General features: G+C 41.1%; 1 protein-coding gene and 2 pseudogenes across 20 annotated transcripts in view; 1 reads left to right on the top strand and 2 right to left on the bottom strand.

Moving 5' to 3' along the window:
- Positions 1 to 25,171, bottom strand: part of R3HDM2 (R3H domain containing 2) — a 148,119-nt gene that overhangs the window by 94,741 nt on the left and 28,207 nt on the right. For 11 of the 18 annotated variants that reach the window (XM_024736517.1, XM_024736518.1, XM_024736522.1 and 8 more), the window contains exons 1-2: positions 17,315 to 17,336; positions 12,328 to 12,390 (exon numbers count right to left, since the gene is read on the bottom strand). The gene's annotated coding sequence lies outside the window, so the exon portion shown is untranslated. Of the gene's footprint in view, positions 1 to 12,327; positions 12,396 to 17,314; positions 17,338 to 25,171 lie in introns of those variants that run through there. The other 7 variants (XM_024736506.1, XM_024736511.1, XM_024736512.1 and 4 more) reach the window with 3 other exon arrangements.
- Positions 9,237 to 9,852, bottom strand: LOC112393966 (BOLA class I histocompatibility antigen, alpha chain BL3-6 pseudogene; annotated as a pseudogene). Its single transcript, XR_003002070.1, has one exon. The product of XR_003002070.1 is annotated as a BOLA class I histocompatibility antigen, alpha chain BL3-6 pseudogene (transcript).
- LOC112393965 (putative hydrolase RBBP9 pseudogene) lies at positions 16,823 to 17,431 on the top strand (annotated as a pseudogene). The gene has a single exon (XR_003002069.1). The product of XR_003002069.1 is annotated as a putative hydrolase RBBP9 pseudogene (transcript).

Here is a 25,171-nt window from a genome sequence, read left to right as displayed (position 1 = left end):
GAGTAACCATTCTGTGCGAGGCATCATGATACACACTGCTGAAAAACAGCTGACTAATAATATACCAAGCTATGCCCTTGTTCATCAGCAGAAACAATAGACTGGGAATAGAAATAAAACTTTCCTGATGAGACTAGCATAAGCAGAGGCAGCTCTATTCTAAAGGTGGCTCTAGCAGATTCCCAGAGCTCAGTTACCTAATTACTGAAATGTGTCCTAATTCTACAAAATAACTCCAAAGAAATATTTTCTTCAAGTGTTTGACAGCTACTAGCCACGTGATCCTGTGGCAATACTTATCTCTCTGAATTTTTACATAGATAAGCACAGCTTTGAAATGCAGAGAGAAATCTTTAAGAAACACTTGTATACATATTAAATCACCATTAACTCTGAGATAAGCTCCAAAACTAATAATAAAGGTCAAAGGAGAATTAACCTAGCTAGATGTACCTAGGCTGGAAAAGGCTGCTTTAACTGGTTAACTCTACCCTTTAAATAAAGGAAAATGTAATTTTTAAAATATGGTTATTCTTTTAAGGAAAGGACTATAAAGATAAGAATAGAGAAAAGGCATTTGAAAACACCCAGAATCTAGCCTTAAATTCAAAGAGAATCCTGAATAGGAAAGGATATATCATCACACACAAGCTGTCACAAAAATCTTTTCCCACCATCATTGTGTGCTATGGTAGCTGACCTATTTCTAGCTCTAAGCCTGTATCTATCTGATTGATTGGCAAACCTCCGAAAGTAGCTGGGCTTCAAGAGACACTGAAGGACATCAGAAGTATCTTTTTGTCTGAGTTATATTTAGCCTCCATTCCCACCTCATCCCCCACCCCACCCTTTTTTTAAAACAACTTAAGAAAGGAAGGAATTTTGGGACAGTAGTTAATAACAGTGGATGTTTCTAATGTTATTGAAAACTCTGGGGGTTGGGGTGGGGATCTCACTTCTGACTAACTTGGAATAACAGGAATGATATTTATCTTCCTGGAAGAAACAATAAAAAACCAGACAAATGTGTGAAACACTGGTGTTTAGGACACTGGACAACATGCAATGAAGGACAATGATTCCTCAGAGATAGGAAACAAATAAGGTAAGCTCTATGATTACCAAAGTTTAATGCCTAGGGAGAGTTTCCAAAAAATGTCAAAAGAGGGAGTCTAAGGGGAACCTAGACATGCTCCAACATGCTCCCTAAGTAGAGAACACAGGAGTGAAAGTCTGAGAGAGCAAAGGAGTCTAGAGCTCACAGAAGACAGTAAGCCACAGAATGGAGAAATATCTGCAAACCACATATGCAACAAAAGACTTGTATACAGAATATATAAAGAATTCTCAAAACTCAACAGTAAAGAAACAAACAATCCAAATAGAAAATAGGCAGAGCAGGGCTTCCCTGGTGGCACAGTGGGTTAAGAATCCTCCTGCCAATTCAGGGGACATGGGTTCGAGCCCTGGTCCGGGAAGATCCCACATGCCACGGAGCAACTAAGCCCATGCGCCACAACTACTGAGCCTGCGCTCTAGAGCCTTCAAGCCACAGCTACTGAAGCCCATGCACCACAACTACTGAAGCCCGCGCACCTAGAGCCCGTGCTCCACAACAAGAGAAGCCACAGCAGTGAGAAGCCCACACACCGCAACAAAGAGTAGCCCCTGCTCAACACAATAGAGAAAGCCCGCGCGCAGCAACAAAGACCCAACACAGCCAAAAATAAAATAAATCAAATAAATAAATTTAAAAAAAAAGGCAGGGCAGCTTCTCTGGTGGCACAGTGGTTAAGAATCCACCTGTCAATGTAGGGGACATGGGTTCGAGCCCTGGTCCAGGAAGATCCCACATGCCGCGGAGCAACTAAGCCCGTGTGCCACAACTACTGAGCCTGCGTGCGCGCCTAGAGCTGGTGCTCCGCAACAAGAGAAGTCACCACAATGAGAAGGAGCCCTCGCACCACAGCGAAGAGTAGCTCCTGCTTGCCGCAACTAGAGAAAGCCCGTGCCGCAACTGGAGAAAGCCCATGCAGCAACAAAGACCCAACGTAGCCAAAAATTAATTAATTAATAAAATAAAAAAAAAGAAAATGGGCAAAAGACATGAACAGACATATTCAAAATCATTAGCCATTACAGAAATACAAATTAAAACCACAATGAGCTATCACTACACACCTATCATAATGGCTAAAATAAAAAATACTGTTTGGAATTCCCTGGTGGTCCAGTGGTTAGGATTCCGTGCTCTCACTGGCAAGGGCCTGGGTTCATTCACTGGTCAGGGAACTAAAATCCCACAAGCTGCACAGCATGGCCAGAAAAAACAAAACAAAACAAAAAAACTGTCGATACCAAATGTTGGCAAGGATGCAAAGAAACTAAATCACTCATACATACCTGGTAGGAATGTAACATGGCAAAGCCACTCTAGAAGAAAGTCTGGCAGTTTCTTATAAAATGAAATATTCAATTACCATGCCACCCAGCAACTGTACTCTTGGACCTTTATTCCAGAGAAACAAAAACTTATGTTTACACAAAAACCTGTATGTGAATGTTCCCAGTAGCTTTATTCATAATAGCCCAAAACTGGAACCAATACAGAAGTCCTTCAACAGGTGAATGCTTAAACAGACTTGGGATAGCCATACCATGGAACACTACTCAGCAATAAAAGGGTACAAACTATTGATACATACACACACATATACAACTTATATGGACCTCAAGGGAATTATGCTCAGTGGGGGCAAAAAAAAGTCAACCTTAAAGGGTTATATACTGTATGATTCCATTTAAATAACATTTTGAAATGACAGTATTATAGAGAACAGATTAGTGGTTGCCAGGGTTACAAGCTTATGAGTGGGGTGGAGGGAGGTAGGATAGGAGTGGTTATAAAAGGGCAACAAGGACTTTGCTGGTGGTCCAGTGGCTAAGACTCCACGCTCCCAATGCAGGGGGCACGGGTTTGATCCTTGGTCAGGGAACTAAGATCCCAGATGCTGTGTGGTGCAGCCAAAAGAAAAAAAAAGGGCAACAGGAAAAATTCTTATTTGAATAGAACTGTTCTGTACTTTGATGGTGGCTGTAGATATACAAATTCACACATGATGAAATTCCATAGAAACACACACACACACACACACACACACACACACACACAGGAGTAGATGTAAAACTGGTCAGATATGAATAAACTCTGAAGACTGTACCAATATCAATTTCCTAGTTTTGATATTGTCCTATAATTATACAAGCATTACCACTGGGAGAAAATGGGTGAAAAACACATGGAACATGTGCAGCTTCTTATAAATTATACTTATTTCCTAATGAAAAGTTAAGATAAATGACTGAGAAACAATCAGATTATAGAAATAGTAAAGAAAGATGTTTAGAAAGTTATTATAACTGTATTCCATATATGCAAAAATCTGAAGGAAAAAGTAGGCATGTTAGAAGAAGTAAAAAAATCTCTGATATGTTAGAGATAAAACTACACTATGTAAGACTAACAGCAGATTAAACAGAATACATCAGGGGAAAAAACTAAATAAAATGAACAAATTACCAGTGAACTATGGAATAATTTCAAAGTACCTAATACATGTGTCAGTGGTATCTCCAAAGAAGAGAGAGGAAAAAAAATTACAGAAACAATAACTTAAAAGTTTCCAAATTGGAATAAAACTCTAAATACACAGATCCAAGAAGCTCAAAGAACAAAACACCTTATTACCAAACTACCTAAAACGAGTAATACAGAGTAAATCTTAAAAGTAGCCAGAGAAGGGGCTTCCCTGGTGGTGCAGTGGTTAAGAGTCTGCCTGCCAATGCAGGGAACCTGGGCTCGAGCCCTGGTCCGGGAAGATCCCACATGCCATGGAGCAACTAAGCCCGTGCGCCACCACTACTAAGCCTGTGCTCTAGAGCCCACGAGCCACAACTACTGAGCCCACATGCCACAACTACTGAAGCCCGAGCACCTAGAGCTTGTGCTCTGCAACAAGAGAAGCCACCGCAATGAGAAGCCGGCGCACTGCAACGAAGAGTAGCCCCCGCTCGCCGCAACTAGAGAAAATCCGTGTGCAGCAACAAAGACGCAATGCAGCCAAAAATAAACAAAATAAATTAATAATTTAAAAAAAGAAGCCAGAGAAAAAGGACTTATTATCTATAGGGGAACAAAGATGAAGATAACAACAGAATTTTCGCTGGAAACTATTCAAGTCAGAAGACAATGGAGTGGTATCTTAAAGGACTGAAAGAAAAAAAAACTGTCAACCAAAAATTCTATACTCACAGAAAATATCTTTCAAAAATGAAGGCAAGGGCTTCCCTGGTGGCGCAGTGGTTGAGAGTCCGCCTGAGGCCCACGTACCGTAAAAAAAAAAAAAAAAAAAAGAAGGCAAAATAAAGTAAATAAAATAAAACTTTTTTATTTAAAATAAATAAAACTTTTCAGACATACAAAAGCTGAAAGAATTCATCACCAGCACACCTGTACTAGTCCTTCAAGATGAATGAATATGATAACAGATGAAAATCTGGATCTACATAAAGGATTTAAGAGCGTAAGTGGTAACAATGTGGGTAAATAGAAAAAACTCTTTCTTCGTTATTTAAATATCTTTTAAAATACTCAACTATTCAAAGCAAGAATAATTTAAAATATATTGTACAATTTAAAATATAAATATAAAATTTAAAATATATATAAAATTTTAAATATAAATATAAAATTTAAAATATATTGTACAATTAAATGTATGACCAGGAGGGAAGAAACAGAAGTATAGTATTGTAAAATCTTATACTATACAAGAAGCAATATAACATTTCATTGAAGCAGAATGTACAGCCCAGGGAAAAATGGCAGTCAACAGAAACTCACTTAGGGAGCCCAAACATTGGATTTAGACAGACTTTTAAAATAAGATCAGCCATTTTAAATAAGATCAAAAAAGGAAAGAGGGAGGGAGGAAAAAAGGTTAAGATAACTATGACTAAAGTACTAAAGAAAAAATATGAGAAAAATATCTCACCAAAAATAGAATATTAATAGAAAGACAGAAATTACAAAAAGGAGCCACAAATGGAAATTCTGGAGTTGGAAACTACAATAATGGAAATGAAAAACATCAGTAGAGAGTTCAACACAAGACCTGAGCAGGAAGAAGGAATAATCAACAAACTTGAAGCTAGGTCAATTAGGCTAGATCTGTCTGAGGAACAGAAAGAAAAAAGAATAAAGAAAAATAAACAAAGCCTCAGAACAAAGCCTAACAATTCATATTGGAATTGACAGGAGAGAAAGGGAAAGAAAGGATATTTAATGAAATAATGGCCAAATTTTTCTCAAACACTAAATCTGCAAATCCAGGAAGCTCATCAAAAACCATGGAGGTCAGAAGGCAATGGGAAGATTTATTCAAAGTGCTGAAAGAAAAAGACTATCAACCAAGAATTCTATCTCCAGCAAAACTATCCTTCAAAAACAAAGGAGAAATTAAGACATTCCTAGATAAAAATGAAAGAACTCATCACTAGCAGATCTAGTCTATAAGAAATACTAAAGAGAGTCACTCAGGCTGAAATAAAAGGACTCTAAGGCAGTATCTCAAATCCAAACAAAAAAATTAAAAGTACTGGTAAAAGTAACTACATAGGTAAATGTAAAAGATAGTATAAATAAATGTTTTGTTTGTAACTCTTTTTGTTTATCTGATTTAAAAGACAACTAAATAAAGCTATGATTATAAACCTGTGTTGATGGGCACACAATGTAAAAAGATGTAATTTGTACGTAATAGAACAAAAGAGAGAAGAGGGAACAGAGCTATACAGGCACAAAGTTTTGCACACGACTGTAACTGAGTTGGTATTAAATTAAACTACATTGTTATAAATTAAGATGTCAATTGTAATCCCCAGGACCACTAAGGAAATAACTCAATTTCATAAAAGGAATCTGCAAAAGCCCATAAATAACATCCTACTTAAAGACTGAATGCATTTATCCTAAGCTCAGTAACAAGACAAAGACATAAACTTTTGCACTGGAGATTCTAGCTAAGGCAATGAAGCACTAAGAAGAAAGAAAAGGCATCCAGACTGGAAAAGTAAAAAAGATCTGTATCTGCAGATGACAAGATCTTGTATCTAGACAATCCTAAGGAATCCACTAAAAACTAATAAACAAGTTCAACAAGGTTGCAAGATACAAGGTCAATATACAAAAATTGATTGTATTTCTATACACAAGCAATGAATAACTCAAAAGTGAAGTTAAGGGGGGAAAAATTTACAATAGTAACAAAAATAATACTTAGTTATAAATTTAACAAAAGAAGTGTAATGGTGTAGGGTTAAAAAATGTAACTTGTATATTGAAAATCACAAACTATTATTGATAGAAATGAAATAATATCTAAATAAGAGTAAATCCATCCTATGTGCATCAATTGGAAGACTTATTGCTAAGATGGTAACACTCCCAAAACTGATCTACAGATTCAAAGTAATTCCTATCAAAATCCCGGCTGGCTTTTTTTTTTGCATAAAATGACAAACTGATCCTAAAATTCACATGGAAATGCAAGGGACCTAGAATAAACAACATAATCTTAAAAAAGAACAACAAAACTGGAGGATTCACATTTCCCGAGTTCAACTAAACTACACAAAACTATAGTAATCAAAACAGTATTGTAGTGGAATAGCATTGAAAGTCCAGAAATAAATCCTTACATTTATGGTCAACTGATTTTTGACAAGGGTGCCAAGACAATCAAATAGGCCAAAGACAGTCTTTTCAACATGCAGTAATGAGACAGGTGGATATCTATACATAAAAGAAAAAGTTGGAACCATACCTCACACCATACACAAAAATTAACTCAAAATGGATCACAGACCTATGTAAGAGCTAAAACCATAAAACTCTTAAATAAAAAAATAGATCAAGTGGACGTAATCAAATTTAAAACTTTTGTCTGTAAACAATACCATCAAGAAAGTGAAAAAACAACCTATGGAAGAAATATTTGCAAAGCATACATCTGATAAGGAACTTGTACCCAGAATTCTTACAACTCAATAATAAAAAGACAAGTTATCCAACTTTTTAAAAGGCAAAGGATTTAAATATACATTTTTCCAAAAAAGATATACAAATGGCCAATTTGTACGTGAAAAGATGCTCAACATCACTAGTCACCAGGAAAATGCAAATCAAAACCATAATGAGATACTATTTCACATCCACTAGGATGGCTGGACTCAAAAAGACAGACAATAAGACGTTCGATGATGATAGACAAATTGGTGCTCTCAAACACTGTCAGTGGGAATGTAAAATCATGCAACCACTTTGAAAGCAGTTTGACAGTTCCTCAGAAAGTTAAACATAGTTACCATATGATCCAGCAATTAGACTTCTAGGTTTATAGCCAAGAGAAATGAAAACATATTTCCACACAAAAACTTGTACATAATTGTTCGTAGCAGCATTATTCACAGTACCCCAAAGTGGAAACAACCTAAAAGTCCACTAACTGACGAATCGATAAACAAAATGATATATCCACCACACAACAGAATATTATTCAGCCATAAAAAAGAACAAAGTACTGGGAGCTGCCTGGTGGCCTAGTGGTTAGGATTCTAGGTTTTCACTGTCATGGCCCAGGTTCAATTCCTGGAGGGGGAACTGAGATTCTGCAAGCCACTTGGCGCACCCAAAAAAAAGAACAAAGTACTAATACATGCTAAAACCTGGATGAACCATGAAAACATGCTAAATGAAAGAAGCCAGTCACAAAAGTTCACATATTGTCTGATTCCTTTTATATTATATATCCAGACTAGGAAAATCCATAGAGACAGAAAGCAGATTAGAAGTTACCAAGGGATGGGGGAAAGAGAGAATGGGGAATGATTAGTTAATGGACATGGGGTGGTTTATGGAATAATGAAAAAGTTTTGGATCTAGAAAGTGCTAGTGATTGCAGAACACTGTAAGTATACTAAATACTAATGAACTGTACACTTTAAAATTGTTAATTGTATGCTACGTGAATTCACGTCAAAAAAAAAAGAAAAAAAATAAAGAAAGAAATTAACTTGGAGGGAAAAATAAAGTATATGTCCATACAAAGATTTGTACACAAATATTCATAGCATAACTTTATCTGTAACTGCCGAAAACCGGAATAAACCTAAATGTCCATCAGTAAGTGAATGAATGAACAAATTGTGTTATAGCTATACAAAAGATCACTACTCAGCAATAAAAAGGAATGAACTATTGATACATGCAACAACACAGATGAATCTCAAAATAATTAGCTTGATAAAAAAAGCCAAATCAAAAATAAGTAAACATGAGAGTATACACTTTATGATTCCCTTTATATAAAATTCTAGACAATGCAAACTATTCTATAGTGACAGAAAATTGATCAGTGGTTGCCAGGAGACCACAGAGGTTGGGAGAAGGATAACAAATGGGGATAAGAAAACTTGTGGAGGTGATAAATATGTTCATTATGTCTTTTTTTTTTTTTTTTGTATTCCATTGTTTATACCAAGGAATGAGTGAGAAATCCATCCAGGGAATAGTTTCAGAGAGCAAGGATTCATAGCTTTTCATCTTGAGCTGATAACACTTCGTCAGTCTTCCACCTGGCTACATACCCCAGGGTAGAAAAACCAACATGTGTCTCCAGCATACGTCTTGCCCTTTTCTTCCCAGGAAAAAACAAGGTTTAAGTGTGGATTTAAGGCTCCTCCCCATCCTGAGCGCTCTCTGATCACTGACCTCAGTCGTTCCCTATCTGGCTAAATCCCAAGATTGCTTCTAAGGATTGCTGCAAAATACTCAGGCTTCTTCCCAGACCCACCATCTCAGAATGCTGGGCACGGAGCCCAAGACTTGCTTATTCAGCAAGCCCTACAGGTGAGGCTGGTGCACAGCCATGTGGGAATCCTGGTCTACGTTCTTGCTACTAAATGAGATCTGAAAGTCCGCAGAATCAGCACCAACCTTGTTTTAATACAGAATCCCTTGCTCTACTACAGACCTTCTGAATCTTACCAAGATGTCCCGATGATTCTTATGCAAATTAAAGTTTAGGACTCCCTGGTCTCTGTGCTGTCTAGACGCAGTGCCAAAACTCTGCAGTCTGCTGAGGTGTGTGGTCTGATCAGACCACGTAGCACTGGGACTTCCAGGGGTTAATCCTTGTTCCTTTCCAGTTTTTGGTTCTTTGGAAAAGATGGAAAGAATTATCCAGGAAACAGCCCTTTAGGACTGGTGAAAGAGAACATCACAGCCCTGGGCACTGTCGCTGCCTGAGTGCTTCTTCCACCAGATCACAGCTCCAGCCACCACAGCTCCAGTGACCACCAAGAGAACCAGGCCAACAATGATGCCATGAGGACGGTGGGCTGAAGAGGTTCGGCCTCACTCTGGTTGTAGTAGCCGCACAGGGTGTTCAGGTTCACTCGGAAAGTCTGTGCGTGGTGCTTGTAGATCCGTGGGTTCCGATCCCAATACTCCGGCCCCTCCTGCTCCACCCATGGCGCCCACGGCTCCATCCTCGGATTCGGGGCGTCGCTGTCGAACCGCACGAAATGCGTGTCGTCCACGTAGACGACAGAGATGAAAGGGGGCTCCCCGCGGCCAGGCTGAGACACCCCGGTGTAGAAATTCCTCAGGGAGTGGGAGCCTGGGGGCAGGGAGGGGTGAGACTCGGCCCGACTCTCCTCCCGGAGCGAGTCCGGGTCCCAGGTGTTGGGGCCGGGAGGGGGGAGGGGGCGAGGGGCTTGTGAGACCTTCATTATGTCTTGATTGGGGCGACAGTTTTACAGTGAACACACGTCAAAACTTAACAAATTGTACGTTTTAATATGTACAGTTTACTGTATGTCAATTATTAAAAGCTTCAATTAAGCTCTTTTTTGAAAAATATGACAGGGCAATGTACGCATGCTGGCAACTCAATAATTGATAAGGTAGTAATAAAGCGGTTTTACTTTACCTTGCTGAGTGTACAGGCAACTCTTGGCAACATTAAACATGGAGAACCACTCAAAGTAGCATATAAATTTGAATTTTTGTAAACTTAAAAATACTCCCATGACTTCCCTGGTGGTGCAGTGGTTAAGAATCTGCCTGCCAATGCAAGGGACACGGGTTCGATCCCTGGTCCGGAAAGATCCCACATGCCGCAGAATGACTAAGCCTGTGCACCACAACTATTGAGCCTGTGCTCTAGAGCCCACGGGACACAACTACTGAGCCCACTTGCCACAGTTACTGAAGCCTGCGTGCCTAGAGCCTGTGCTCCGCAACAAAAGAAGCCACCGCAATGAGAAGCCCACACACCGCAAGGAAGAGTAGCCCCTGCTCGCTGCAACTAAAGAAAAGCCCACATGCAGCAACGAAGACCCAACGCAGTCAGAAATAATAAATAAATTTTTAAAAATTAAACAAAAATACTTCCAAGGGGGACATCCCTGGGGTCCAGTAGTTAAGAATTCGCCTTCCAATGCAGGGGACATGGGTTCGATCCCTGGTCAGGGAACTAAGATCCCATATGCCACGGGGCAACTAAGGCTACGCACCACAACTACTGAGCCCACGCGCTGTGCAGCCTGCACACCACAGCTAGAGAGAAGCCCGCACGCTGCAACGAAGAGCCTGCACACTGCAACTAAGACCCAATGCAGCCAAATAAATAAATAAATAAAATGAAAAAAGAAACTTCCATTAACCTACAGTATAATTTCAGAGATGCTCAATCTTCATTTCTGACTGATTTTCAGTCGGTAGTGCTAGACACCCTGCCAGTTCCGGCAAGTACTACAATTAATGTAATCTGTAAACAAGCATTTAGATACACCAAAAAAGCTCCTATAAGAAACCCTAATAAGGTTCCTTAAACGTGAAAATACTTGTGAATAGTATCTCAAGCGTGATGAAATCAACAAAAAACCCTCTATTATCTATATTAATCACCTCTTAAGAATTCCCCAATTATAGATATCTACCTTTTGTAGATATTTACTCAAAAAATATAAACTATTGCAAAACTTTTTATCCACTTTCTAAAAAGTTCAAAAAACTTTAAGGTTAAAAACCCTAAGCTGGGGCTTCCCTCATGGCGCAGTGGTTAAGAATCTGCCTGCCAATGCACGGGACATGGGTTCGAGCCCTGGTCTGGGAAGATCCCACATGCTGCAGAGCAACTAAGCCCATGCACCACAACTACTGAGCCTGCACTCTAGAGCCCGCGAGCCACAACTACTGAGTCCACATGGCACAACTACTGAAGCCCATGCACCTAGAGCCCGTGCTCTGCAACAAAAGAAGCCACTGCAATGTGAAGCCCGCACACCGCAATGAAGAGTAGCCCCCGCTCGCCGCAACTAGAGAAAGCCCGCGCACAGCAACAAAGACCTAACACAGCCAAAAATAAATAAAATTTAAAAAAAAAACCCTAAGCTGAATTTTTCTTTACCAAAAGATATTTCCACTGTTTTAAAGACAAACTAAAAGGACTTGCCTGGTGGTGCAGTGGTTAAGAATCCTCCTGCCAATGCAGGGGACAAGGGTTCGATCCCTGGTCCGGGAGGATCCCACATGCTGTGGAGCAGCTAAGCCCATGCACCACAACAACTGAGCCTGTGCTCTAGAGCCTGCGCGCCATAACTACTGAGCCCACGTGCCACAACTACTGAAGCCTGCACATTCTAGGGCCCGCCTGCCACAACTACTGAGCCCATGTGCTGCAACTACTGAAGCCCACATGCCTAGAGCCCGTGCTCCGCAATGAGAAGGCATCACAATGAGAAGCCCGCCACACCACAACGAAGAGTAGCCCCTGCTCACCACAAATAGAGAAAGCCCATGCACAACAATGAAGACCCAACACAGCCAAAAAAAAAAAAAAAAGACAAACTAAAAGCATGATGTATTCAGCAATGAGGAAAAGTTATGGAAATGAGGGTGAAGTACAGCCAATCAAAACCATTTTACATTCATGATATTTATGCCAGGTAAGAAATGACATCACCTAACCCAAGCTACCATCATCTCTCACTTTGACTATTAGAGTAACCTTTTTCCATTTTCTAATTCAGATGAATTCAATCTTGATATACTGTGAGTCTCAATCTCTTCATCTATTAAATGGGTGCAGTAACACTCCCAACCTTATGAGATTGTGTGAGGATTAAATGAGATCAAGGGTAAAGCACTTAGTTTGTTGCCTGGCACATAAGAAGTATTCCATAAATGTTACCTATTATTACCTGAATAAATGTTCAGCCTCCATGAGTCCAGTGCTGGAATGACGTCACATATAAGTAACAAGTCTAACCTCCAAAAAAAAAAAAAAAAAACAGGTAAGTTAAAAGCAATTTCAATCTTAATATATTGAGACTCTCAAAGAAAATAAAAAGAGATCTATTTCAAATCAGCTTCTTAATATCTTCTTTCCCAATTCCTTTTGCTCACAATATTTCTTATAACCCTACATCTTGTGCTGAACCCTCTATATCCATCCCTACTCTCAGTTCACAATAAAACACTATTCATTTGGCTCTTTTCCCCTCTGTTGATCCCCTCTACTTATAAGCAGTTCCTGGTCCACTTTCTAATACAAACAAATCATCCAGTCTTACTCCTTGAAATTCTTCAGCTGTTTTTTACCCATTATCCTTCCACACAAGACAAATCTAGAAACTGAGCTAGCAGATCTAGAATATCTCTTCGTAGGTGCAAAGCAAAAGTCGAGAGGCCAGAGACTTATTTCTACTCACAGAAGAAAATTCTGTATCACAAACACATAATTTAATATCTCCTCACTCCAACTGCAATATTTATTATTATTGCTCTTACGGGACTCTGAGGGCTGGCTGCTGCTTAATCCACTTCAGCAACCCAGAGTGCTACCACCAGAACCCTTAATATGCGCAAGCCAGCCTGTGTTCTTGGAAGCCCTAAAAAACCTAAGCTTCACTACGTTCTACACAGTGAGGAGTATCCCTAACTTATAATTTTGTCTTATAACTCTATCCTGTGGATATCACATCAGAAGTCCACCTTCCCAATATCTTAAACAGATTTCTATGAAGAAGCTCTTCTAGTTTTTTTGTGGCCCCTTCCTCTCAGGGTTTTGGCATTAGAGACGTATGGTAGTTTGGTTAGGACTGGGAGGCATGACCAAAGGATATTGCCCTTCCCCTTTTCACTGCCAATCTTGGTCCTGAAACATGGCTGCATGGTGAATTTTTTCCCCAGGAAATGCCTTGTTCTCCCTCATGCAAAGAAATTACTGGCTGGGCTGCCTTTCCCTACAGGCCCTCAAGTCATGCCCAGATGTGTGGGATTTTTAAGCGAGCAAAGTAGGTTCAGGCTGAGAGCCTTGCCACACCAAAAAGTCACTCTCCAGCTCTGAGTCAGAGAATCAAGAACAATGTAATTCAAAGCACACACTAGTACTTATTGCTGTAATGGTTTTCTTGCCCTATCTGCAATCTTATCAAATTAAAAGTGAAATGCTTTCTGAAAGAAGTTGAATTCCCTTCTGCCGTCCATCCTCTTTTACCTCCATATAATTGCAGTTTTTTAATGAAATGCAATAGCCTCTTAACTAATCATTCTACTTCTGCTCTAGGCACTCTGCTATCTGTTCTCCCCAGAGAATCAAGAGTGATTTCTTCCCCCCCCCCGTATGTGGGCTTCTCACTGTTGCGGCCTCTCCCGCTGCGGAGCACAGGCTCTGGACACGCAGGCTCAGCGGTCACGGCTCACGGGCCCAGCCGCTCTGCGGCACGTGGGATCCTCCCGGACCGGGACACGAACCCGCGTCCCCTGCATCGGCAGGCGGACTCCCAACCACTGCGCCACCAGGGAAGCCCGATTTTTTAATTGAAGTATAGTCGATTTACAATGTTATGAGTGATCTTTTTAACATGTAATTCCGATCACTTAGCTTCCTTGCTCAACCAGTTTCCTTCCACCAGTGGCTTCCATCATCCCAAGCAAGGTATATAGAGCCTTATAAAATCTGGCCCCTGCCTACTCTTGAACATCCCAAACCACATACTTCCCACAAGTCCTTTGTGTTTGTTTTTCCTCCTGCCCAAAACAGTTGTCTTTCATCAGGAAATGCTGGTTCTGCCTCCCTTCAATTAAGAGTTCAGGGCTTCCCTGGTGGCGCAGTGGTTGAGAGTCCGCCTGCCGATGCAGGGGACATGGGTTCGTGCCCCGGTCCAGGAAGATCCCACATGCCGTGGAGCGGCTGGGCCCGTGAGCCATGGCCGCTGGGCCTGCGCGTCTGGAGCCTGTGCTCCGCAACGGGAGAGGCCACAGCAGTGAGAGGCCCGCGTACCGCAAAAAAAAAAAAAAAGAGTTCATATGTCACTATGAAGAGGTCTGACCAACCAATGCGAAGTATCCCCTTCTCCCTTACTCTCAAATCACATCATCATATCAATTTTCTTCATAGCACTATACTCTATAATTATCTTATTTATTTATTTGAAAATAGTCTATCTTCTCAAGCAAGAATGTAAGCTCTTTGAGGGCAGAAATCTTATGTGTCTTGTTCATATGTGCCTCCAATGCCAAATAGTGTCTGACACATAATAAGCACTGTAACAGTTTTCTAATTGTTTGCTTCATTTACAAAGCCAGGTAATACCTCTAAGGTGTTACGTTTTTAAAAACTTATTTCTAGGGCTTCCCTGGTGGCACAGTGGTTGAGGGTCCGCCTGCCGATGCAGGGGACACAGGTTCGTGCCCCAGTCTGGGAAGATGCCACATGCCGCGGAGCGGCTGGGCCCATGAGTCATGGCCGCTGAGCCTGCGCGTCCAGAGCCTGTGCTCCGCAACGGGAGAGGCCACAACAGTGAGAGGCCCGCGTATGGCAAAAAAAAAAAAAAAACAACTTATTTCTAGGGACTTCCCTGGGGGTGCAGTGGTTAAGAATCCACCTACCAACGTAGGGGACAAGGGTTCAATCCCTGGCCCGGAAAGATCCCACATGCCACGGAGCAACTAAGCCCGTGTACCACAACTACTGAGCCTGTGCCCTAGAGCCCATGGGCCACAACTACTGAGCCTGTGTGCTGCAACTACTGAAGCCTGTGTGCCTAGAGGCCATGGTCCGCAACAAGAGAAGCCACCGCAATGAGAAGCCCGCACACCACAACAAAGAGTAGCCCCCGCTCTCTGCAACTAGAGAAAGCCTGCACGCAGCAACGAAGACCCAACGCAGCCAAAAAAACAAACAAACAAAAAAAAACCAAAAAACTTATTTCTACAGCCAATAAAATGGCCAGGCTTCAAAACCCTATGTTCTCTTCCTCATTCTAACAATCTGCCTTGTATTCTCAGAAAGCTCCCTTCCTTTCTCTGAAGGTAAAATTTGCCCTCAGAAAATTAAGATGGCAATCTTATCTGGCAACACTTCTCTAGGTCTGTGGGTTTCAGATCCAATGTTCTCAGGCAGCAGCAATCACCAGAACTCTGGCTACTAGTATTGCACTGAGGAGTGCCTCACGTACCAGAACCACCGGGCTAATCTGACGAAGCTGCAAACACCTGTGAGAGTACCATAGTTAATAAGAGTTCTGTGAGGCACTCCCAACGCCTTAAAGATTACCTCACAGGAGTAGGAAGATTTAGTTCAGTCATCTGACTAGTGGCACATTCTACAAAGCCTTAATGACCCTGTCACCAGAAAAACAAATACTTTGTCCTAGCCTTCTAATCAACTGCATTTAGCAACCAACATCCATCTTTTGCAATAAAATGCCACCTCTGAGTTCCTATTCCTATCAAATTATCACTGGTTTGAGCAATAGATAAATCAGAAACTACAGTTAACAAATCTACTTGTCTGGCACCCAAGACAATTAATTAAACTTACTTAGAGACGCAGAATAGCCTCAGGTCACCTGGAGACGAGTTTTAAGATGCTAACAACTGTAACACTTCGGCACATCAAAATGGCTATAATGCGAAAAACGGCCACATGCCACTTCCAATGGTGCACCTATACTGAAAGTGACTTCCCCCTCCAAAATAAATAACGTTTAAAGTCAGCTGAACCTTGAAGAATGACTCTGACTTTTCTCTAAAATAAGGGCTATGACAGCTACCTTAGGAGAGGCCCAATAAACGCAGGGTAAGGGGCTCATTGTGCTGACGATGCCACCTCATCTAGGACTTGAGCTGATTCATCCTGATGGGCTGACAGGTCACTAAGATCTGCACCTTGCCCAAGATTCTTATTTACTTCACATATAAAAATACTGTCTACTCAAGACAACTGCAATCCAGACACCTTCTCCTGTTAGGGAGGCTTTCCCTTCCTGACTTCACTGAGCACCCTGGAAAAAAAGTTGTCATTTCAGGCCCACTTTAGTAACTGTGGATGACTAACAAGGCATTGAAGGGCCAGGAAGAGAGCCCATAAAAGGACCAGAACGTTAAGTCTCAGCAATTACAAAAAAAAAAAAAGGATTTAAAAAAAAGACCAAAATCTCCTAGAGATGACACTAATCTCTCCAGCATTAACAGATGTTTGGTACTATTAACTTAATTTGAAAAGCAGTAACAAAGTCAAGACCTGAAAACATCTGGTCCTTGGCCATACCAAGAAATCACAGAAGACACCCTTTAACCAAGTAAGCTGTGTTCTAACATGAATTTCAAGAAGAAAGACAAGGAGAGGCAATTTTAAAAATCCACAAACTATCCCCTTAATTTAAAAGGAAGGAAGGGAGGTCGGCTGCACTCATAGCGGCGCCCTGCAAGGCGGTGTGATCATCCCCGGGAACGGGGGGCAGGGATGTGGCCACCCACGGCTGGTACAGCTGGGTGAAGAGGGGGCTGGAGCAGATACCTGGTTTCCAGTGTTTGGCTAAAAACATGCCTGACCCAATCACAGCTCGAGAGAGCATCTGGCTGCCCTTCATGCAGACGGGGCTGCACTGTGACGAGGAGACCATCGTCATAGGCCACAGTTCCGGGGCCACTGCAGCCATGAGGTACGCAGAGACCCACCGGGTGTGTGCTATTGTGTTAGTGTCTGCGTACACGTCTGACCTGGGGGATGACAATGAATGGGCAAGCGGATACTTCAGCCGCCCCTGGCAGTGGGAGAAGATCAAAGCCAACTGCCCTCACATTGTGCACTTTGGCTCCACTGACAATCCTTTCCTTCCTTGGAAGGAACAACAAGAAGTGGCCAACAGGTTGGAAGCCAAATTGTACAGATTCACTGACCGTGGCCATTTCCAGAGCACGGAGTTTGATGAACTGGTTAGTGTGGTCAAGTCCAGGCTGGAAGTGCCAGGAGAGCCAGGGTGGTTACTGCTGTTCTGCGTAACAACATGGGAGTAGGGCAACGATCAGATTACTAACAGATGACAATCATCTATCATCAGATGAATAGCGGGCATGCAAACCAGATCAAATTAAGGTCCAAAACACACACAAGTTTCAATGTTCAAACTAAATTACAAACAGTATTTTCATTTTCCACAGAATCTACATCTCCAATTACTCTGACCTAAAACAGTATTTTTCCCATTTGATATGGGACATGGGACAGCTTAACCACCCTTAACTATCCAAAGTGAATAAGACAGAAACAAAACCCAGGTTTCCTGATCCCTAGTCCAGATTAAAACTAAACAGGTTTCATGTTATGCTGTAGGAGTTGCAGCATAACATGTCCTTAAACATGTTGAGAGAGTGACACACAAGGAGGCTGAGGCAGGGGTCTGCAGGGTCAGGCAGGGATCGGTCTAAGACCAGACTGGGGAGGATTAGGGCGACGGGGAGAACTCCTGCTGGGTCCTGTCTGGATTGTTGCCATGTGGGAATTTGGCAAGGCATTACCAGTTTTCTGATTTTCAAGGAAAGAAATTCATACACTTTTGTATTTAGGGACCATAATTGTATGTATATATAATCCACATGTACATGAATTACGTTCAGTCCACAGACATATGGGTTATGTTAGCTGGCAACTACAGCGTAAATAAAAAATCTGCAAACGTGGCAAGACACAAAGTCCAAGCCATCCATGTGTGACCTCTGCTGTAAGTATTCACTTAGCCAGTGCTTTAGAGCTTGAGAAAAGCCTGAGAAATAGACATGACGTCAAAGGATGAAATCATGGGAACAGTTTGGATTTTGTTATAGTCTTAAATATTTTAAAAAATGATCTTTCCATACGTCAAATTTTGTTCTGTCAAGTGTTCTACCTTTTAATTTCCATGGTCCTTTAGATCGCTTTCAGCATCATTCCATGATTTTTCTTCTAATCATACTCCCTCAAAAAAACCCTTTTCATTTTCCAACATTTTTTGGCTATTATGATCCCCAAGTAACATCTCAAAACAATTTCGAGTAAATTCACACCTGATATTTGCTGCAATAATGTGAATTCCCACACTGTTCATACCTAACGAAAATTCAAAGCCATCATTTGAACCTGAAAAGGCTTTTGATTTCTAGATGTGCTCAAAAAATGTCAGGAGAGATTCTCTAAATTTTTAGCAGCAATTATCTTAGGCGATGGGAATTTTGGTAGTTATGGTGTGGTGGACGTCTCCTTTTTAAATTATACACCTGGGGATTATTTGAGTTTGTGCACTGTCTTACTTTTATAATTAAAATAAAGATTAAAAACAGTTTATTTGACAAGTTAGTGAAAAGCAAAGTAGATAAATCAATTGAATACTTTGCTTAGAGAAGCTGTTTAGCACTGATTTGACCAAGCCTATAATCAAAGCTTGATTCTATTTGAATTATTTGGAAGTAGTCATTGTTCTACGTATTCTCTGCCTTGTTTTCTGAAGTCCTTTCTTAAAAAAATTTACAAACTTATACAAATAACAGTTCATAATACCATATTGTCCTCTTCCTCTGTAGAAAAAACCAAATATATACAATTGAGAAATAAAAATAAATAAATAAAAGGAAGGAAGGGAGAGAGGGGAGGGAAGGAGGGAGAAAGAGAGAAACAAGGAGAGAGAAAGAAGAAAGGAACAAGGAAGCGTAGTGCCCAGTGTTGTAGATTAAACATGGCCACAGATTATTTGCAGCAATTCCCATCAAGAAGTGGAGCTGGGACTTTCCTGGTGATCCAGTGGCTAAGACTCCACGCTCCCAATGCAGGGGAACCGGGTTCGATCCCTGGTCAGGGAACTAGATCCCAGATGCCACAACTAAAAGATCCCACATGCCGCAAAGACGGTCCCGCAAGGGCAACGAAGATCCCGTGTGCCGCGCGTAAGACCCGGGGCAGCCAAATAAATATTCAAAAAAAAAAAAAAAGAAGTGGAGCTCATTTCCCCACGTTGTCTCAAAGACAATGCTGAGCAAAAAAAGACACAAAGCATATCACTATATTCTATTAATATGAAATTCAAAAACAGATAAAACTAACGTATGGGAATACAAGTTAGAACACTGATTATCTTTTTTTAAATTAATTAATTAATTTATTTATTTTTGGCTGTGTTGGGTCTTTGTTGCTGTGCACGGGCTTTCTCTAGTTGCTGCGAGCAGGGGCTACTCTTTGTTGCGGTGTGCGGGCTTCTCATTGCAGTGGCTTCTCTTGTTGTGGAGCACGGCCTCTAGGCGTGTGGGCTTCAGTAGTTGTGGCGCATGGGCTCAGTAGTCGTGGCTCACGGGCTTAGCTGCTCCGCAGCATGTGGGATCTTCCCGGACCAGGGCTCAAACCCGCATCCCCTGCACTGGCAGGCAGATTCTTAACCACTGCACCACCAGGGAAGTCCCCAGTGATTATCTTTGAAGTCATTTTTGCAAAAGAGATTCTAGAGCATATTCAGTGTTTCCAGAGAAAACTGTCTATGACAAGAGTATTTGAGGGGACAGCTTATAACTGATATGGTGATGGAAGCAGCTAATTGTGCTCCTGCCCATCCAGCCAAACAGATGCTGCCAAACAGAGGCTTACCTCTACTTTAGGAAGGACATGCTCTAACCCCTGCACTGGTTTGTACAGCCTGGCCCTCTGTGGCTGCATGACCAAGTCAGTGCCTTTAGTTTAGAACCTCATCATTTTCCACTGCACTTACCACAAAACACACTGTGACAAGGGTGATCTTTGAAAAATACAAATGTGACAGCATCACTCTCCCACACCCATACCATACATACACACCCCTCCTCCTCCTTAAAATCCTTCAAAGACTCCCCAGTGCCTATAAATTCTGCACTCCCTATCAGGGTACTTAAGTTCGTTTATAATCTAGTCCCTGACTACCTTTCTCTCTCTCTCTCTCTCTCTCTCTCTCTCTCTCTCTATATATATATATATATATATATATCCTGAGTTCCATAACAAATTACTTATAGTTGAACTGGAAAGCACCTCATCTCAGTATGTTTGGGTATACAGTTGACCCTTGAACAATGAGGAGGTTAAGGACGCCAACGCTCCCCACAGTTGAAAATCCGAGTATAACTTATAATCAGCCCTCAGTATCCGCAGTCCCCCCTGTATCTGGGATTCTACAGATTTGACCAACCACAGATCATGTAACACTGTAGTATTTACTATTGAAAAACCTCCATGTTGTTCAAGGCTCAACTATGTAATGCATCCTCTATCTGAAACAGCAGTTCTCAAAATGTGGTATCAGGAGGTCTATGAGGTGAAAGTATTTTCATAATAACAAGATGTTATTTGCCTTTTTCACAACGGTGATAAAAGCAATACAGGTATAACTGCTAGTGCCTTAGCATAAATCAAGGCAGGGGCATCAAACTATACTAGTAATATCATCTTCTCCACCACTCCACATTTGGAGTTTAAAAAGGAAAATATAAATTTTACTTGTGAATATCCTTGATAAACCAGTAAAATTTAATAATTTTATTAAATTTCCAACTTTGAGTACGTCTTTTTAATATTCTAAGTGTCAAAATGGGAAGTAAGGACTTCCCTGGTGGTGCAGTGGTTAGGAATCCACCTGCCAATGCAGGGGACGCGGGTTTGAGCCCTGGTCCGGGAAGATCCCACATGCCGTGGCAACAAAGAGTTAGCCCCAGCTCGCCGCAACTGGAGAAAGCCCGCGCACAGCGGGGAAGACCCAACACAGCCATAAATAAATAAAATTAAAAAAAAAAAATGGGAAGTAAGTATAAAGCACTTCTCCCGCTTTATAATAATCATACAATAATTGTCTCAAGGAAAAGCAACTGAGCTACAAGCTGAACTAGCTGCTTTTTTCATGGAATACTATTATTTCTTTTTTTTAAATTAATTTTTATCACAGTATGGTTGTTTACAATGTTGTGTTACTATTATTTCTTTTTTTTTTTTTTTTTTTTTTTTTTTTTTTTTTTTTGCGGTACACGGGCCTCTCACTGTTGTGGCTTCTCCCGTTGCGGAGCACAGGCTCTGGACGCACAGGCTCAGCGGCCATGGCTCACGGGCCCAGCCGCTCCGCGGCATGTGGGATCTTCCCGGACCGGGGCACGAACCCGTGTCCCCTGCATCGGCAGGCAGACTCTCAACCACTGCGCCACCAGGGAAGCCCTATTATTTCTTAAGTAAACAACTGAGAGGCAAACTATGGTTATTCAGACTTGAGTATGTACAATATTTTCACGAAAAGGAACAAAGTGAGCCTATGACTTCAAAGAAAACAAATGAAAGTATTTGTTGCAAATGATAAAATTCAAACTTTAGCTAAAGTCAGAATTTTGAAAACATGTATCCCCTATGAGCTTGATGGCTTCTCAATACTTTAAGACTTTCCTGATGAAATGGTAGTGGTATTAATGAATGTGATTTTTAAAAACTGTATAATTAACTGTATCAAACACTTGGAAGATCTGAATAACCAAATGAAACAATATTTTCCAACTGATTAATTTATGATGTTTCAAAATCATACATGGGTAAAAGATCCATTCAACATACTAGACAAACGAATTTTAAGGTCATCAAGTACAAAAGCTCATTAATATGGTTTCATATTAATGAAACCATACAACTAACCTACACTGCAACTAACCTTTAAGAAACTACCACTTGTTGAGTTTGGGTATAATATCAAAGAATACCCACAATTACCTAAAGAAGATATTAAAATACTTCTGTCTTTTTCAACTACATATCTCCAAGCCTGGATTTTCTTCATATACCTCAACCAAAATGACATATCGCAACAGACTGAATGCAGATGGAGATACAAGAATACAGCTATCTTCCAATAAGCTAGACATCAGAGACTTGTAAAAATATAAAACAATGTCTCTCCTTCTCACTAAATCTTTTCTGTTTTAAAAATTAGTTTTTTCGGGCTTCCCTGGTGGCGCTGTGGTTGAGAGTCCACCTGCCGATGCAGGGGACACGGGTTCGTGCCCCGGTCCAGGAAGATCCCACATGCCACGGAGCGACTGGGCCCGTGAGCCATGGCCGCTGAGCCTGCGCGTCCGGAGCCTGTGAGGCCACAACAGTAAGAGGCCTGCGTACCGCAAAAAAAAAAAAAAAAAATGCTGGAGAGGGTGTGGAGAAAAGGAAATCCTTCTATCCTATTGGTGGGAATGTAAATTGGTACAGCCACTACAGAAAACAGTATGGAGGTTCCTCATAAAACTAAAAATAGAGTTGCATTATGATCTAGCAATTCCATTCCTGGGCATATACCTGGAAAAAACTATAATCCAAAAATATACATGCACCCCTATATTCACAGCAGCATCATTTACAATAGTCAAGACATGGAAACAACTTAAATGTCCACTGACAGATGAATGGATAAAGAAGATGTAGCATACACACACACACACACACACACACACACAAATGGAATACTACTCAGCCATAAAAGAATGAAAAAAATGCCCTTTGCAGCAATGTAGATGGACCTAGAGATTATCGTACTAAGTGAAGTACAAATACCATAAGCTATCACTGGTATGTGTAATCTAAAATATGACACAATGAACTTATCTACAAAACAGAAAAAGACTCATAGAGAACAAACTTGTTGTTGCCAAGGTGGAGGAGAGATGGACTGGGAGCCTGGGATTAACAGATGCAAACTATTATATAAAGAATGGATAAACAACAGGGTCCTAGTGTACAGTACAGGGAACTCTATTCAATATCCTGTAATAAACCATAATAGAAAAGAATATGAAAAAGTATATATGTGTGTGTGTATATAACTGAGTCACTTCGCTGTACAGCAGAAATTAACACAACATTGTAAATCAACTATACTTCAATAAATTTTTTTTACAAATTAGTTTTTTTAGGACTTCCCTGGTGGTCCAGTGGTAAACAGTCCACCTTCCAATGCAGGGGATGTGGGTTCAATCCCTGGCTGGGGAACTAGGATCCCACATGCCACAGGGCAACTAAGCCTGTGCGCCACAACTACTGAGCTCGCAAGCCTCAACTAGAGAACCTGTGTGCCACAAACTATTAGCGCCCACGTGCTCTGGAACCCACGTGCCACAACTACAGAGCCCATGTGCCCTGGAGCCTGTGCGCCACAACTACTGAGCTCGCAAGCCTCAACTAGAGAACCTGTGTGCCACAAACTATTAGCGCCCACGTGCTCTGGAACCCACGTGCCACAACTACAGAGCCCATGTGCCCTGGAGCCTGTGCGCCACAACTAGAAAAGAGAAGACCTGCACGCCACAACTACAGAGAAGCCCACATGCTGCAATGAAAGATCCTACATGCCTCAGCAAAGATCCCACGTACCGCAACTAAGACTCGACACAGCCATAAATAAATAAGAAATAACAGAACTATTAAAAACTTAGTTTTTTCAGTAAAAAGTACATTATAAAAAATTGCGGGGGCTTCCTTGGTGGCTCAGTGGTTGAGAGTCCGCCTGCCAATGCAGGGGACATGGGTTCGTGCCCCAGACCGGGAAGATCCCACATGCCGTGGAGCGGCTAGGCCCGTGAACCATGGCCGCTGAGCCTGCGCGTCCGGAGCCTGTGCTCTGCAACAGGAGAGGCCACAACAGTGAGAGGCCCGCATACCGCAAAAAAAAAAAAAAAAAAAATTGGTCAGAAGAACTGAATAGGCAATTTTCCAAAGAGGAAATGCAAATGGCCAACAGGCACATGAAAAGATGCTCAACAGCGCTAGTCATCAGAGAAATTAAAATCAAAACCACAATGAGATATCACCTCACACCTGTCAAAATGGCTATCGTCAAAAAGAACACAAATAACAAATATTGGCAAGGATGTGGAGAAAAGGGAACCCTTGTACATTGTTGCTGGGAATGTAAATTGGTGTAGCCACTGTGGAAAAACAGTATGGAGGTTCCTCAAAATACTAAAAATAGAACTACCATATGACCCAGCTATTCCACTCCTGGGTACACATACGGAAAAAACAAAAACACTAATTTGAAAAGATACATGCACCCCAATGTTCATAGCAGCATTATTTATAACTGCCAAGACATGGGAGCAACCTAAGTGTCCATCAAATGATGAATGGATAATGCGTGTCTGTGTGAATGTATATATATATATATATACACACACACACACACACACACACACGCACACACACGCATACACACACAAAGGAATACTACTCAGACATAAAAAAGAACAAAAATTTGCCATCTGCAGCAAAGTGGATGGACTTGGAGGGCATTATGCTAAGTGAAATAAGTCAGACAAAAAAAAAATGGCAAATACTATATTAAATCACTTATATGTGGAATCTAAAAAATACAACAAACTAGTGTACATAAAAAAGAAGCAAAAAAAAAAAAGAAGCAGACTCACAGATATAGAGAACAAACCAGTGGTTACCAGTAGGGGGGATGGGGGTGGGCAAGAGCAGGCAATATAGGGGTGGGAGAGCAGGAGGTAGGAACTATTGGGTGTAAGATACGCTACAAGGACGTATCGTACAATACACAGAATACAGCCAATATTTTGTAGTAACTGTAAATGGAGTGTAACCTTTAAAAATTGTATAAAAAATTAGTGTGTTATATATACTAATATGTAAGGAGTTTATTATTTTTAATAAACATTTAAATATTTTCTTAGTTTTAATTTCTAACACAGTAAATACTGGCAAATATAACCCCACATAAATAAAAG

This window comes from Neophocaena asiaeorientalis, unplaced genomic scaffold, assembly GCF_003031525.2.
Source record: "Neophocaena asiaeorientalis asiaeorientalis breed wild unplaced genomic scaffold, Neophocaena_asiaeorientalis_V1.1 scaffold134, whole genome shotgun sequence".
Lineage (NCBI taxonomy): Eukaryota > Metazoa > Chordata > Mammalia > Artiodactyla > Phocoenidae > Neophocaena > Neophocaena asiaeorientalis.
The sequence above is the reverse complement of the archived record's forward strand: the minus strand, read 5'-3'. Positions and strand labels throughout refer to the sequence as shown.